At 37.0% G+C, this 15,194-nt stretch overlaps 1 protein-coding gene across 1 annotated transcript in view; it reads left to right on the forward strand.

The window, feature by feature from the left end:
- Positions 1–15,194, forward strand: part of SEMA3A (semaphorin 3A) — a 177,766-nt gene that overhangs the window by 89,133 nt on the left and 73,439 nt on the right. The window lies entirely within an intron of this gene.

Genomic DNA, 15,194 nt, shown 5'->3' on the forward strand with positions numbered 1-15,194 from the left:
AGGAGACATATAAAAATAAGCATGAACAACTACCACTACCATTACATAGATGAAGGAATGAAACATAATGCTGAGTTTAGTTGCAATAGAGAAATTTTCAAATTATTTCATTAAAAAGAGATAGCAATATTTTTTTAAGAGGTTTCAATGAATGTTTAGAGACAAAGGGAAAGAATATGGGAGCTGCACATTTGTTTTTGAAGTTGCTTTTAAAGCCAAATTTCTGATACACTGTGATCACTGGCTACTTTTAATTTCTGTAGAGATAGGATTAGGCTTTATGTGCCAATCTGTCAAATCTGAGCATTAATTATCTATGCATTTAAGTGCACACTAAGGTGCTTTTATGAAAAGCAGTCTCAGAACTTCATTCAGAAGGAACTTAAGCAAATTATTTCGTTGTTTTCAAGGAGATTACTCATAAATGTAAAGTAAAACCAAATCCAAAGTATTTCTGCATTTGGATGCCTCAAAAGGACAAACTGTTTTTCAGTTTCATAGGCTCTCCATAGGCAGCACCATAGACAGGGCACTCTGAAGTAGAAAGGGAGAGAGATTTGGGGTTTCTTATAGTGCCAGGGAATACTGGGTCATGAAATGGAGGAAAAAAAGACAGTGAGAAAGATCAATATATGGCAACAGGGAAGTATGTTGGAGGATCTGAGAGTTTCAATATTTTATTCTTTCCTGGTATTAGTTAATTTATTCCCTCCAGACTTAAGTTACAGCCTAATTTCAGAGGGTAGATGTTATTTTACCTGATTTAAATCTCCTGAAACATAGTCAGCTGTTACAGTTATCCAACCTTATCTTTGGTCAATGGAGAGAATTCTTCAGAAACAGTGCTTATCTTTCACACCTACCATAGTATCTGGGATGTTCATGACCATGAAATAAAAATAATAAGATAAAATGAGGCAGTCACTCAGAAGCAATACGTTTCAGAAAAGTTCCTGGATATCAATTTACATTTGTATTAACAAGAAAGAATAAAATTATGGAAACTGAATCCAAGCAGGGAACCCAGAAAGAAGTATGAAATTTCAGATACAATTTAATTGTACAAGATTTGAGGCAAATTATTACCCAGCTTAAAACAATCCACATCAGTCCTAGGAAAAAACATGAATTTAGTTCTGCTGTTAAACTTAGATTTTAATGTTCAAACTTTTGACATTTAACTCTACTAGAAGCATTTGCTCTTCTTCCGTAGAGATTGTCATCTAAGATAATAGATCAAATCTCCATGCTGAAAATTATCTAAATGTCTAAAAAATAATGTGATGACAAGGTAGAGGTGGTGGAAAGGTAGGGGTGCAGCAGAAAGAAAAAAGCATCTGGACATTGTAAGATAGAGCAAGTCTGGTCTATTTTACATCCTGTTATTGTCACTTCATTTTCTGTTTGCAGTTTACACTTACTAATTTTCTTCCAGGATTCTTCTACTGTCCTTTAGCTGCTCTATGTAGGCACGTATCCTCATCATGGTACAAATTGTAATAAATGAGTTTTTAACTTCTTATATTAGTTAAGAAGATTAATGGTGCAGAATTTAAAACCTGTGACCAAAAATTGATGAAACGACTTAAAATGAATGACATTTAAGATAGAAAGAGGCTTCTTAATAGCAAGAGACAAAATCCAGACAGCAGGAAAATAAGGTTAAACCATTCTATCTGAAGCCATTTCATAAAAAGAAGAGGAAATGTGTGACATATGGTATCAAGTGAGGGACCTGAAGTTGAGTCTAAAAATGTTTAAAAAGACAGCTGTAAGTTTGCATGATTAAAAAGGGAAAGGAAGGATATTATGACACATCAAGAAACAAGGAAGAGTTATGAAACCAGAGGTGGATTTGTTGGATGTTTGTTTGCTTTTCTTATCCAGTGGTTTCTAATGTTTTTATTAAATTTATCTTTAAATTCAGCCTCCACCGCTATCTTCCGTTCTGTTTCTCCCAGTGACATCAGTGCTGGCTATTAACACAAAAACTGGGTGGATCTTTGAACCTTGAAACCAAATCAAAGAACAATTTAGGGAAAGAGATAATTACGTATCAGCTCTTCTTCCCTCCAATATGTTTAAACAGATTAGATTATTTTAATAAGTGTTGGATGTGATGGGAAATTTTAGAATACTATTGTCACATGAATCTCCACTGACTGCATACTAAAACATAAGTCAGAAAACCTCCAAACATATCTCTCTCTATGAAATTTTGTGGTATGCATTATCTGATCTTTATTCTAAGTTAAATGACCTATTTCTTTTTAATTTTTATTTATATGATTGTTTAGCTAATTAATATTAAGTTGCTTTAGAGCCTGAAATCTGTGAGAGGGATTTTTTGCTTCCGCTGCTAGTTCTTGTAAAACTCAAGTGAATAAAAACCAAGTGACTATTTGCATATGGTAATTTGTCCCTGCATTGGGAACCCAACGGAGGTATTCCTTGGGAATCACAGGGAGACTAAAGGCTAACTGGGCACAAAGGCTGATGCATTCTCTCCATCACAAGTGATCCTTACCAATTTTACTTGGCACACCATTGTGTGTAGCTTTGCATGTGCTGAGTAAGCTCAGTTGCCATCAGTTTCACCAGGATTTGAGGCAGGACTATATACTTTTGTTAATGGCACTGGACAAGGCTCAGGAACTAGAACATTAGCTTTTTGCTTTGGCATAGATCTCCTGGCTAAATTACCTAATTTCTCTCTGCCTCATTTCATAAGAACAGTCAAATCTGTTCAGACCAAAGGCTCATTTAGCCCAGTATCTCGGTTCTCACAAGGGCCCATAATGGATGCCAGTGCCAGAGAATAGAAGGCGAGCATGCAACAGTGCTTAGTGATATAGTCTCCCAGGCTCCAGCACTCATTGTTCAGGGATTTCCTGAACCAGGAGTGGAATCTCTGTGTTTAATGTTTTTCAATGACTTGGTTTTGATGAATTAGTACTGGCATTTCTTGAGCTCATATATCTTTTAAGTATCCACAACAACCCATGCCCTACAAATTGTAACATGAGGAACATCCCTTTATTTTGTTTTAAACCTTCTAGCTGCCAGTTTCTCATTTTAGAACAAACTGAGAACAGTCTTATTTTCTTCATATCTCCTCCAGTGTGCTGTATGCTTTCTAAGTTAGAGTACTATAACTTCGGGCAGTACTAAAAATACAGGAGTCCTGCATGTTTATAGAGGCATAAAGATGCTATTGGGTTTTGTTCTTTATTTCTTTCATTGAAACTCCTAAAATTAAATTTGTGTTTTTGATTGTTACTGGGCATTCACCTCATTCATAAAAAAATAAAATAAAATTTAAAAAAAGCTATTGTGACTTTAAAATCTTGTTCTTGATCTATAAAATGGGGTACTGTACTAGAGTTTGCAGAATTGCTTTCTGTGGAAAGATACAGAAGGAAAGAGTGAACACAGCTTTACACAAAGTTCCAGAAAGTCCTTCAAGTAAATAAACATACAAGTTGTTCTGGTTTATTCTAGCTGCCTTCAGTCAGTAATATGAGATTTTATCTCTAACATTAACAAATAAAACATTTTCAGGCAGAAATGTAGTTTTAAAACTCCTGTTTCTTTAATCTATATAAAAAGTGATGCCTCCTCTGGTATTTTAAGGCCTTAATTTAGAGGCCACTGAAAGACGAGAGGAGAGTGCCATACACTGGATGGGCTTTGGAGTAGATGCTTAGTCATTGATATGAAAATAAAATGCCAGTCCTGCAGTTTGACTTGTCTGCTACCACTAACACCTCCTGAAACAGGAAGACAGCTGGGCTATTCTATTTCAGATTCTGTTTGTGTTAGATTTAATGCCTGCATAAAAAAGAAAAGGAAAGGGGAAAGATACGTTTCATTCCCACATTTTTTCTGTGCATCTCTAAATGTGCAGTATGGGACTAGCAGACCTTGCTAGACCTTGTGAGACTTTTTTTCTTACAAGGCAACTCCAGCATCATTGCAGATGTTTGGTCGCTTTTCCTACAACACCATACCTCTTGAGTTCTTCCCTTTTCTAGGGACCTTTTTCAACAGGAACCAATTATAGTTGACAATGTTTCGAAACTGCCTCCTATTTCTCACAGGCCTGTAATCGGTGTTCAAATCTTAGGTAAACAAAGTTTTGTCTATAAAGAAAAAGATAAGCTCAGCAGAGTTCAGAAGGTGCCTCAAACAGCACAAACGCCTTCTCTTGTTGAAATGTTTACATCCAAGGTGATAGAAAGCTGAGCAGTATTATCTTGCAGATGATCTGAGAACATTTTAACAAATAAATACAAAGGCACGTATTTTTTCCCTGCCAATTAGGATCAAATTTTCTGCATCCAAGGCTAACTTACAGTAAGGGAACACTCCAGTTGTAGAACTAAGACAAGGTGGTTTAGAAGCAATCCAATGACTTAAAAATTACATGTATATTGTGGATGTGCAAAAAACACATGGATCTTCTGATATTCATCCTGCTTGATAATCTCCAAAACTAACCTTTTTTCTTTAGTTATATTGGCTTTCACGGGGGGTGCACAAGCTGATTCTCTAAAGGTGCTTTTGTTCACAAACAACAAATTGAAAGGGTGATTTTGCACAGCAGGTGAGATGATTAATATTTCAGGTCTTACTATTTTTATTTGTGCATGTATGTGTTTGTGTGTAATTACACATTTCAAGGATCAACAGCTAAGTTAAACATTTAACATTTATCTGCATAAATGCAAATGAAGCTTGCATTTCAGTCAGATATTCTAAAACAAGTAATTGGTATGGATTAAGAACACATGATTTTTCTTCTCAGTGTCTATTGCCATTACTTTAATGATGACAAAAAGCAGACGGGTGATGGTAGGGATGCAAGTTTAGAAGTCGTATATTCGTCAGTTAAAACCTTTTAAATTGATGGTGATGGAGAACAACTGTTTTAATTCATAGTCATTTGGAAGGATTTGCTGTGACCTCGAGTTAACATGTAAACATGGCAAGGGATATGAGAAAGATTCTTCTGGCGTTCACTGAACTTGAGGGGATCTTTGTTTGACTTCAGTGGGCTTCAGGTTGAAGCTCTGAGAGCAGGGCCTGAGAAGATATGCATGAAGGTCTCAGGGATCACACCACATTTGGGATGGCATCACCCTTAGCTGCGGTCTGTAGGGTTTATTGTTACAGTCCTTAACCCTCCCCTGGGCACAAAGGTAAGTCCTGCCGACCTCAATCCATGACCATAATCACTCCACACTGGCTGTGATCTGGCCGTGGGTGATGAAACTTGAAGTAATCTGAATGTCGTCTTTCTCTCTCAAGTAAAGCTGAATAACTTAATCATTTGGATTCCATTAAAGTTGGGTACAGAAAATTATACCAGAAATCAACAGAACTTTAAGAAGAACTGCTTCTTTCCTGTGTGTGCTGGTTTTGGCTGGGACAGAGTCAATGCTTGTCAGTTTACTTTAGTCAACAAAGTTGATCTATACTATGTTATGCTATGCTATACTATACTATACTACATTATGCTACACTACACTACAATATGCTATGATCTTACTGGATGAAACAGCCAGGATTTTGAGCCAAAGTTCTGTTAAATGAAAGGCAGCATTTCTTCTTCGAAAATATGAATATCAGTAATTGAGTTATCTGGTTGGATGCTGATTAGCCCCACTGACACTGCAATCTTATTAGTGAGTGTACATATATAGACATGTGAGCTGAGTGTATTATGTGTTCTTGCCAGCTTCGCTGACTCTCTGTTCTTCTGGGGACTCCTGGTTGCTAGAAAAACAGTCAAGATGATAGTGAATAAAGAAGTGAATTTTAATGCATTTTTTCAGTCACCCTGAATCAAACACACTTAAATCAATCTGTTTCTGTGTCAGCAAAGTTTTTGTTGCACTGGGAAAAGAATATCAAACATTCTGCACTTTTTTAATAAAAAACAACCTGTATGAGAAATGCATTGCTCTTAAACACAGTGCCATGAGGAATAATTGCAACTTGTCAGAGAGAGAGGTTATAATTATGTCTACTGTTAGTTATGTCTCCATGTGCACAATAGAAGTTAGCATTTCAAATGCATTGTTCTCTAATGCAATACCAGTTATTAACATGTTCAGGATATTATTTTTTGCTAATGAAGAAAAATAAAATGAGGTTGCAGAAGGGCTGGGTGGTGACACACTGAGAGCGAGTGGAGGGAACAAAGACAAGAGAGAAGTGCATATTGCAGAGATTTCAAATCTAATCTTTGCCTTAGGAAAAGAAAAATTGCCCAAAGGGTCGAAATTTCAGCTTCTCTATTCCAGACCTTATTTATGTTTTTTTTAAAATCTGAATATGTATCAAACACTGGGCTAGACCTGACACTTTACAGGCTTCTCTGGGTGAAATGTTGCAGATAGATTGCAATACCTTAGAGAAAAAAACAAAGCTTAGTAGTTGTTACAGTAGTTGCTGTGAGTGTAATTCTCTGTCCCTTCTTTGTTACTTGCACAAATTCTCTGAAAGCATGCTCAGTAAGACTTATTTTAGGGAGAGTTAATAATATTTTTCTAGGCTTACTCCTTATTCTGTCACTCATTTAGAGTCAGATTTTGGAAGACTTTAGTTAGGACATGTGCTCATATTAGAGGTTTTTCCATGCTAGGAATTAAAAAGCAGATAGGCTAAAAAGCAACACAGATATATGCCTTAATTTTCAGAACTGATTAACAGTTTCAAGTATCAGAATTTTAAATTGCCCAAGAAGGTATTTGGTGAAAAACAGAGCCCTTGAGTGAGTCTTAAATTGGGTGCCCAACTCAGGAGCATGCAAAATCACTTGGGAAATTCGAAAATCTTGGCCATATGCTTATAGGTTAACTCCACTTGACTAAATCCTTTCTATATGTTGCTTCCCCAATTTGCAGTCGTTTTTGTGTTGTAAATAAGATACCCTTGACTCAGACATGAAAGTTCCCCAGGAAAACTAGAGAACCTTTCTCTTGTTAAACAGCACCCTAATTATAGAAGCTATTTTACAAACAATCCCCCGGGGGAAACATTTTCGTTCTCATCAGGAAGGCTCTTGAATAAAATAACACCTTTGCTAACTTCATTTATTTACAACAGGACACAAGGCTGAGACTGGGTTAGATTTATTGCCATTACATCACTGATGCTCAGTAATTCATAAAACATTGGGTCTAGGAGTTAGCACTGCTGTTATTTCCTCTGATGCCTGACCTCACCACAGTCTAATAACATACAGGAAATCCAGAAGACAAAGGGGGAAAGCAGTGGTCTTGAATGCTAAAAATAACCATAGAAAACTAGTACAATCGTGTAATAGAGTATGGCCCAATAATTTATTTAACATAATAGTAGAATCTGCTAAAGCAATTAGAATCTGTTCCAAATGTTTTTAATGGAAAATATGTTGGGGGTAAGAATAAGAACATTTAAAGAATTGAGACTTTTAGGTTATGTAGTTCAGTTACGTGTACTGGTTTTAGGTTTGTATATCTTATTGCTTACATATGCAGACCACTTAATAACTTGACTAGAACAGACAGTCATTGTATGGTGGTTATATTTCCAGAGGTCGTCCTATATGAGCCAGACGGTGATCTTAGATGATGTATTGTACTTGACAACCCAGAAAGTTGCAATACAAAGGCATTCTAATTCTCAGTGTCCTCTGAGTATTGTTCAATATCCTTGACGGTATCTAGTGTCTCGTGTGCCATTGGGATGACATTTTTGGTGTCTTTACTAATCAGTCAAGGTTAACGTGTCATTCTTGTTAACTGTGTGTTTGGTTTGGTTTGGTCTTTGTTTTGTTTTGTTTTGTTTTGTTTTTCTAATCACTCTATATTTGCAGATTTTTCTAAGGGGATAAGTAGCATAATGACACTATAATGAAACTCCTTTATATTTTTCATGACTGTTCATTTATTTGTGGTATCCAGAATCAGAATAATATTTTATCCAAAATATAAATTTAGGCAGTGCTTTAAATTGGTGCAAATAGGTACATGACATCATTAAAAAAAACCAAACCACAACCCCCAAAAAAACTGTTGCATGAAAGTCAGATAAGTCTGGTGTCTTTAGCTCGTGAAATATTGGAAAACCAAGTTCACAAACATAAACTTGTTTTTTGAACATCTGCTCAGTTTGACTGTGCCTGCCCTCCTTTTATTTACATATGTTACACAGTTAATTGAAAGAGGCTATTCTTCATATAAATACCAATATTAGTATGCAAACTAGTATGTTCAGGTGTGAACAAGTCTTCTCTCTTTGACATTGACACTTGGTTTGTCTTCCAATCAGAAGCAGAAGCACTTACAGATCATAAACTAGGAATAATGAACAGATTGAACCAGCTGTTCCTGAATAGCCCATTTGACTATGTTTTCCCTTTCATTAAAGTTGAATTATAATTATGTAGATAGATAGGTAGGCAGATAGATAGATACAAAAAATTTCCCTTTTTGCAAAGGTTTATGGTAACTTAATAAATATCAATTCATTTAATTTCAGAAGAAAGCAGAAAAATGTGGGACTTGATATTTGATTGAAAGATAGCTATTGACAGGGCTGAGTTGTCCAAATTCAGCTTAGTTTAGGAAGACAAGTTCTCGAAACCTGTGCTTACCAGAGTTGTCTACTGCATCTTAAGGCATCTTCTGAACATTGTAAGCCAGGAAAACTTTCCAGTAGGAGTGACATACATATGGGGATAAAAGGAGAAACAGAAATCAAGAGCTCAGTTCTGTTTTCTTTACTCTACAGAATGAAGCATGGAGCTGGATGTCATCTCAACAGCTCTTTTATCTCAACTTAAAAAAAAAAGATTTTCAAGTACCAAAATTTCGGTGAATGTCTACGAGTGGCTCAGTGGAAAGAGCATTTCCTGGGTCTATAAAAGAGGACACAGATTAATGCAGAGACTGTTTGAGAGGTCTTGCAGTGATCAGGAAGCTGGGCAAGCTGCCTGAGGGTAGGCACAAAGAGGTGGGAAGATCTTCTTAGGAGCTGGTGATCAGTTTTGCAGGTAAATGCTTTTCAGTAAAGTTCCTTCTCCATCTCCTTTAGCACAGCACAGCAGCCCAAGAGAGTTTCAGTTCCAGGTCCTACAGAAGCTGAAGACCTTTCCTTGGGAACAGCATTTTACTAAAGGTCTGTCACTTAGAGTGATTTCCCACAGGGTTTTAAAACTGGTTTCCGACAACTCAATTCTGCTCAGCCTCAAGTTGGAAAACCAAAACATAATAAAGGTGTTCCAGAGCCCGGTATCCCCCAGATGTATGCAGGCAAAAACCCTATAGCATATGGAGCCTGAACACTAAAAGTCAGAAGCCCATTGTATGTATTTCTTTTATTTTTTTCTTTTTTCTTTTTAATAATTAATGATCTAAAACAGTTGCATTATTGCTTCAATCACTTTTCACCTATTTCCCCAATGGTTACCACTTGCCTCAACATTTATATTTGTTTTAATATTTGTATTTTTTGCATAATTTCTCACATTATATTTATTTTCACTTGCACTTTTTTAAAAATAAAGCATTCCATGGGGATGAATTTAATAAAAGTTTCTTATTAAAAGTTCCATAACAGCATGACTCCCAAACCTGAAACCAAAGTCCTTGTATTTAACAGTTTTCATGACTCAATAGATTAAGTGTGAAATAGGAAATATAATAACAATAACAACATAGCCATATCCTGCACAGTTGTTCCACTTAAAGTTATTTTTGAAAAGTAACACAATTCATAAATAAATCATTTCTCATAGTGAAATGTACTTAAAAGGCTCTCTAAAATATCCTTGTTATAGTCATAAAATGTGTGCACAGAAAGTTGTATTGGGCAGGAGGAAAATCAAAAATTCACTGAAATTACTATATTGGAGGGGAAAAAAAAAAAGGGAAAAAAAAAAAAGAGGAAAAAACCCCAAACAGCGAAACCATCAGCATCTGTTTTCAAAGTCAGGTGTCTCCAATCAGCTGCCTCAGCAGTGTTCATTTCAGAAAGACTCTTAGCTCAGACCTAAATTCATATGAAGCTTCCTGTATGGTCAATGAAGAGATATCCTGCCCTTGGGAGCTGGAGTTGATTGGTCTGACTCGTCAGTCAGAGGAACCTCTTGCTTTCTGCTGACTATGAAGAGGGCAGCAAATGTAGCCACCCCACTTAATGCCTTTATGTAGAAGGGATAAATCCAAACCTTAACATGTCTGAAAGTTTTTCTCTGGGTGGGAAGTGGGGCTCTCCTTTTGTTATCACCAACACTAAATAATAATACAGGGAACACAGTATTTCAATGCCAGCAACTTCTGACTCAGTTAAGAGACGTTACCATCGGCCTTAAAGTCCTCCAAATGGATACTCCTTCACAGTTCAATGTTGAACTACAGACACCCCTGTCTCGCCAACTTGTGGGGTTATTTTTCCTGGGGTTTTGGAGTGTTTTTTGGGTTCCCCACAACCCTTGACCTGTAATCTATTTGTCTTATAAAATGCTTCATGGTACTGCAAGAGTTTGTGAGAACAGCAAAGGAAATGTTAGCATCAGTAAAACTCACAGCTGTGGCCAACTCTACCTTTTTTATTAAACAAAGGATGTTTTAGTTCCTAAGGCTCTTGGCATCTTGAATGTTTCTGGACCATCCATGTTGTGGAGATCAGCTAGCCCCTGGAAGATACCCTGGAGATGTGCTCCTTTCTATTTAAGGTTTTAGGGTTACAAGAATAAGGATATGAGTTCCTTCAGTTGCAGCAGAACAGCTGGGGAGCATCACTGCTCTCAAACCTCTCTACATCTTTCATGCTTTATAATTTAAACCAGTAACACCTTCTTAGTAGCTGTACACACTCCATCAACACAGCCTCTTCAGATCAATTGTTTGTACTGCATTAATTCATTATTGACCAGCAGTTTCGCTGCCTTATTCTGGGACAGTTGTTGTGTGAATTGCTGGAAAAGTTTCAGGAAAAAAATCTCTCTGAAACTCAGCAGTCACTGCTATCATTCTGGTAGGTTAGCTCTTCCCCTCTAACCACACATTTTCTCACAAGCCAGAAATAGAACTAAACTGGGAAGGAAGATTTTTTTTTTTACCAAAAATGTATACTTTCATCTTTCTTGTCCTTGTTTTGTTGAGATGATTCTAGATGGGCTAGCTGCTGACAGGGATACAAAAAATGGTTTAAAAAGTTATCATACCAGGTATATACCCATATATATGTATATGTGAGCATACAGTATATATATGTTTATATGTATATATAACTTTATAACCTATTGGTACACTGGCTGACTGAAGCTATCCAATAGCAAGATATGAAATAAGTCTTGCCAAATAGCAATGTCTTGTCACCACTCAGTGTCATAATATGGGGCATTATTTCAGCCATATTTCAGCCATTTGAGAGTGAATCTCTAGAGCCTTGAAATGGCAGAACATCAGGCTAAAGAATAGGAATCACAATAACTTCTACATTAATTTCCATGACTGAACTGTAACTCTTTCTGTCTGAGTCTTGCCATCTATCACGCTATGTGCTACAGGAAAATATGTGTTTTAAGGAGCCAGAAGCATAATCTCTCACCATGCAAAGCATTTGCTAGGTGAAACAATTCATGCCATACCATGAGCCAGCAGTCGTGTGATTGTAACTTGCAGTCAGTTGTTGTCATTATGAGTCTGTGGAATTTCAAGACTTAAACAATCTCTCATTTTCAGTAGTTTTGTTATGGATTATAGAGAAGCATCAATGAGATATAAATCTAGAGTTTAACAAACCAGCACCAACTAAATAAAACATGCTACAGCAAGGTTTTTAGCTACAAGGATCCTTAAAGAGGTTTGAAGTACATTGTAATGTCCTTTTGGGCTGTCAGTGCAACTAAAGAAGGCTTTTGGACAATAAATTGGACTCATTGTTGAGTTACAAAGGCCTTTCTTTGAGTATCTTTTTTTTTTTTTTTTCTCTGGCCTGGCAAGCTTGCTTTGTATTGAATTCCTGTCTTTGAAGATATAATAGCCCTCACAAAACTTTGAAACAGTGAGCGTTTGGTGAATACACAGGTTTTTTTGCTGTTTCTGGCTGAGGTATTTGCTGACTCACTGCAGTATCGTTCTTTGCATTCCATTAACTGTAAATCCCAAGAGGTAGCAAATTTTTTCTGAGAGCAGATAATGTGCGTTTCTTTTCAGCTAAAAGCTCTTGGCTGTACTGTGCAATAGAAGGCCACACTCACACAGCTCAAAGTCCCTCTAAGCCTCCAAGCAGAGCCTTAGTCTTTGCTAGCTACAGGCAGAATGATTTTGGCCCTGAGTCATTACCCAAGAGCTGCCCTCGCTCCCTCTGCTGCCTCCACACAGGTTTTCAGGTGTAATTTAGGTGGACAGGACTTATAACACCAGGAGCATAACCTGAGTTTGCAGTTTGACGCAGAGGCTAACTCTCTGGAAAAAGATCAAGTACACCTTTTATAAAAAAATGAAGAGATTAAATTTTACCCTCAAATATTGACATTGACTTCTCATCTCATCTCTTGCTGTTGTGGCATCTCAGGGCAGAATTGGGGTGCAAATGCCACAGACCAGTGACTAGCATGATCGAGTACCTATCATTAGTCATATTGCTTTCTAGGCTTTTAAAATAGGGGTGGGGAAGTACATAGAAAAGAGTCTATTCCTTTGTTGCCTGTATTTATTGTTGGTTTGTAGATAGAGGTAGTTCAACTTCAGCACCCAAAAAGCTATTTGGGCAAGTTGCTCTATTTGTGACTGGTTAGAATTCCTATAGCATGTTTATCAAAACTCCTTGGGGCCTCAGACTTAACCATGATACATTTATTTGGCACTTAACAGTGATGTATTTATTGTCATTATTACTTGCCCATACATTTGGAAATGTATAGTACATGTCTCTATATTGCATTTTAACTGAAATACAAAAACACTGTGGGATTTCCCTGTCATGCCTCTTATTTCAAATGTTGTCTTCCACAAACACAAAGAGAAGGGTGGATCATCTCTGACTTACGCTGACCCAGTTCTCCACTCTTTCTTGCCTGCTACACACCAATATCAGTAGATTTACAGTGACATAAACCAGAAGAATACAGTAAAAAATCAGATCCTTCCTACACCAAATCACTTTCCACATCTGTTTCCTATTTGTTTTATAATGACACATGGGATTATCTTGGGAATATATTCTGCTTTAACTGTCATGCCACTGACTTTATAGCCTTATCAAATATCCATTGGTGTGCAGGTTGAGCAATTATCCTCAACTAAGAAGAAATCCCAAGAAAATGCAGATTGATAATAAAATTTTTCAGTAATGGCTTGTAGCATTAGTGCCATTTTCTATTATTGTAGTTGAGGTCTAGCACTCTCCTCAATTTACCGCTTTTATTTGTTGTGCAAGATCTAGATATGGACCCTTCAGTCAAATTTCAAAAACAGTTTTCTTTTTCATTATTTATTCATTTCTGGTTAGAAGGAGCAAAGTCAGAAAATTTAATAGAAGCAAGGAATGTGTATGGACTGTTAAGAAACAGAAAGAAAGACAAAGGGAAAGAAAGAAATTTAATACTGTGCAAGATACTACAGATACAAGATGACTATATAAACATAACCAGGCAGGCTACATCTACAAGAACATGCCTTAGGAGACTGATCTTGAATTCTGGGATCTAACTTCACGAACTTGTGTCCAAGCTTTTTATCTTACAGTGCAGTAAGCCCCTCCAGATAGACCATTCTGCTAACAGTCCATTTTCCCTCCACCTTTTTCTCCAGTAAATGGAGTGAAATGTGAAATCCTTCTTATGTTCCTTTGAAAATATGTAATACACACACAGATAGATGCTTGCATGATATAATTAAATAAGCCTGTAATAAAAACTATAGCCTGTGACCCACTTACAGAAACATGGACTCAATAGGTTTAAAATAATACCATTTGGAAGTATGTTTGGTCACTCGCCTGGCCCATGCCTGGATTCAGTATAGACGAGCGAGATGGGGAAGGCAGGGTGCCAGGAAGAGCGCTGCTTCCAAATACTTGAATTCACTGCCCATAAGAAAGACATCAGCTATTTGCCTGAATGATCTTCACATTAAAAAAACATTACCAAAGCAATTGCTAAATAAAATTTGAGTTGTTGATATTCTTTTGCATCCTCCACAGCATTGTGGACTGCCAAGTCTCCAGCACCGAGCACTGGAGCGTTGCCCTTGAAGGTGTCAGTATTGGGTACAATTTTGAGACTTTTACTTGCGAACACAGGACAATGTAAGACTCTGGAGTTTACATGTTAGTTAAGCTTTCATGAAATTCTAGCCTGAGACTTAGAGTGGAGAAGTGAAGCTGAGCAGGCACCTTAGGAACAGCCCATAACTGATTGAAGGGTAGTTACGATGGATGCTTTTGACATCTGTTTGTATCTTTGCCATCACTGCAGATGATATAATAAGGACAAAAAGTCACAAGTTGTTCCTTGGAAGGTTCGGTTTAGAAGAAAAATTCTTCACTAACAGGGCAACGGCAATGGAAGTTGCCCTGTTAGGTTATAAGATTTCCATTCCTGAAGGTTTTCAAGACTTGGCAAGACGAAACCAAATCTGACCGTACCCTGTGCTGAAAATAGTCTTCTTTCAAGTCCTCCTGGACTTAATGATATCTAGAGAGCCCTTCCAGCCAGCAGCTCTATGATCCTGTGTTCAGAAAGGGATGATGAGAATGAGAAAGGGGGCTTGAGATAGTCCGTGGAAACAATAAGTTCTTGAGAATCAAGGTGAAGAGCTGATCTGTTATGAAATAAATAGGGGAAAATATTGTAACATCTTCTTAGTTACTTTCTACTATCAACACATATATTTTAGACATATATTCTGATATTTATTTTTTGTTTATTTTCTTAAAACAGACGACTGATCTCTGATTAGTCACTAAGAAAAAAAGAGGCTGTATCAAGCTGTAGTTCCTGTTACAGCCTAAGCTACTTAGTCTTGCAAATATTGATTAAAGGAAGTCCTTCAGCATCTACCTCATAGAGAATTTTTAGGTATAAGCAACTGAGAACTGTGCGCAGAGGCCTAAGTAGCCAGAGAAACTGTTGGGGGTAGAGGTTGTCCCAACTTTGGGGCTCATTGAGTTAGTTAGGTGTCAATGCAAATTAA

This window comes from Nyctibius grandis, chromosome 5 (assembly GCF_013368605.1).
Source record: "Nyctibius grandis isolate bNycGra1 chromosome 5, bNycGra1.pri, whole genome shotgun sequence".
Taxonomy (NCBI): Eukaryota; Metazoa; Chordata; class Aves; order Nyctibiiformes; family Nyctibiidae; genus Nyctibius; species Nyctibius grandis.